Here is a 2,554-nt window from a genome sequence, read left to right on the forward strand (position 1 = left end):
CCATGGCCGACTTTGGGGGCCCCCACCGCGTGCGTCTGTGGAAGGGGCCTGCCCACCCTCTGGCACAGACAACCCAGGTTTGCTCCAAAGCACACGTTTCACTTCAAGCTTTACTTGGCATAGGGCGTAGACTCACAAGCCTTCCGCGCTTTCGATCATTCTGCTTGTGACCTGCGGGACCTCCCTTCTCCAGAACTTGTTCTCTGTCTCCCATGCACTGTGACTCTGTTTCTGCCCCCCCAAAAAAAATGAAGGAAAAGAAGTAATGAGGTGACGAGGTGACATGTGTCTGAGCGATCAGAGCAGGGCAAGGAGGAGGGGAGGCACGGCTGGACTTCCCACTCAAGGAGGCGGGCGGGAGCCGGGGCTGCAGGAGGACAGAACTGCAGCTGAGGCTGGGATTAGATGCAACTCCCCCGACCCCACCCCAGCCCAGCCTACCACACCCCCAGGCTTGAGGGCCCCTCCAATCCATCTCACACATGCCTCCCCCCACCTCCCCAGCACAGTCTCTCTCATTAGGGTCTTGACCTTCAGTCCTCCTTGTTGGTTCTCTGTCATATTTGGCAAAGTTATCCTGATGCCTATAAATCTTCATCTTCTCTGAGTCCAGACAGGATGCGAGCGGTGCGATGCAAACACAGTTGCATTTTGCTTTTATTTCTCAAGGCTTCATATATACATAAAGTACCCAACTAAACCATTAGGAAGAACCTAAAAGGCAGACTCACAGAGACCACCCCTAAGTGGCCCGCTTGAAGATTTGGGAAGGTGGGCAGACAGAGCACCCCGGGCTGCCCTGCCGGTGACAGGGCCCCAGCCTGGAGGTGGAATGTACTCTCCAACCTGCACCGTCAAGGCCCACACCTGTCCCTGCTTTTCACCCCGCCCCTCAAGAGGTCCCAGGGCGGCTTCCCAGGCCCAGACTGGGAACTTTCGAGGCTGGGTCTGGAACGAGGTCTTTCCGGGTCACCGTCGTGCAGAGAGCTGGCCTCCCAGCATGAGCCGCTCTAAGCTGGAGGTCTGCGCCTGGCGAGGGGGTGACAGGCGTAGCTAAAGGCTTCCTGGGACAATGAGCCTGGCCTGCTTTCACCTGTTGTTCTCTGCCGACAGCTGCGGGAGATGAATGAGGCAGAGCTGGGCCAGTGGAGAAGGGGAGGCCTCTCGGCCCCTGTGCGCCCCCTGCACGCCCAGAGCCCTGCAAACGCAGCCTCTGGGATGTGCCCAAGACTCAGGCTGCAGCCTCTCCATGCAGGATTCACAGTCCCCAAGCCCCAAGGCGACCATGGCCCGAAGCTGTGCTTGTCACAGGATCTTGGGCCAAGTTCCTGGGGTGAACCTCTGGAAAGATGCATGGAGGAGGCAGCAGGACCACAGCTGTGCTTTCCATCAGGGTCAGTTCTGGGGGCCCCTCCAGGCCACACCTGCCACAGCTGCTCCTCGACCACCCAGCAGACAAATGCAATGACCCGTGACCCCCAAGGTTTCGCGGCCTTTCCCTGCATATTCTGCCTGCTCACTGTGTCATGCCCTGATGTTCAGAACTCATCCTCTTTCTCTGTCGTATTTGGCAAACTTCATTCTGATGCCTTGAAGTCCTCAACTTACAGAATCTCAGAATTCAAACAGGATGCTGTCAGTGCAATTCAAACACAATTGCATTTTGCATTTATTTTTCATTGCTTAATATATATGAAGCACCAAGCTAGGCCATTAGAAATAATGTAAATGCTAAAACTGGAGCGATCCAGAGACAATTATCCTGGCCCTAAAGCAAGGGTGACCCATAAGTGCATGAGGCATTCCATGTTTTTGAATGTAACCGAAATTATTGTGGTAATGATTTTGCTATACAGACATAAAGTCACTAGTTTGTACACCTGAAACTTACAAACTGTTATATGTCAATTATAGCTCAACAAAGCCAGGAAAGAAAGAAAGAGAAAGAAAGAGAGAGAGAGGAAGGAAGGAGGAAAAGAAAGAGGAAGGGAGGAAGGAAGGAAGGAAGGAAACAAGAGGGAGGTGACATGATTACTACCCACAAGGGACGTGCTTGAAGATCTGGAGAGGGAGCTCACAAATGGAGCTGAAATACTGCAAGGACAGCACGAGAAAGATCAGAGTTCAGGGCCCTCAGACATGGGGCAGAACTGAAATGCTGTGGAAGGAGAGAGGATCCACCCAGGCCACGGGTGTCCCACAAGACTGGCTTACGAAGGATGGAGTCATGTGATCCTGTGTGAGGTGCTGATATAAGAGGAGTGTGTAGAATTGCCCAAACCCCAACCAAGAGGAAGGAAGAGTGGGGTGGTTCTGTCCCTGGGGGCGGCAGGAAGCCCATTGCCCTGGTCGCGGGGAGGACCCCCCCATCATTCCTAAATTATTGATTAAATGGGATTGAGATTTTTTTCTTGATATAATTCATCTGTGTTTGTGGTTAAAGATACAGAAAATACAAATAAACAAGCAGAAGAAAATGTAAATCATGTGTGTTCTCACCCATGGTACCACTTCATCCCACCCATCTTTTTCCTCTGAGTGAGCACAGTTTTGC

At 52.5% G+C, this 2,554-nt stretch overlaps 1 non-coding gene across 1 annotated transcript; it reads left to right on the top strand.

Annotated features, from left to right (window-relative positions):
* The first annotated feature begins 1,710 nt into the window (after window positions 1-1,710).
* On the top strand, window positions 1,711-1,814 carry LOC130852742 (U6 spliceosomal RNA). The gene has a single exon (XR_009053463.1). It is a non-coding gene; the product is annotated as a U6 spliceosomal RNA (small nuclear RNA).
* The last annotated feature ends 740 nt before the right edge of the window (window positions 1,815-2,554 follow it).

Source organism: Hippopotamus amphibius, chromosome 4 (genome assembly GCF_030028045.1).
Source record: "Hippopotamus amphibius kiboko isolate mHipAmp2 chromosome 4, mHipAmp2.hap2, whole genome shotgun sequence".
NCBI classification, from domain to species: Eukaryota; Metazoa; Chordata; class Mammalia; order Artiodactyla; family Hippopotamidae; genus Hippopotamus; species Hippopotamus amphibius.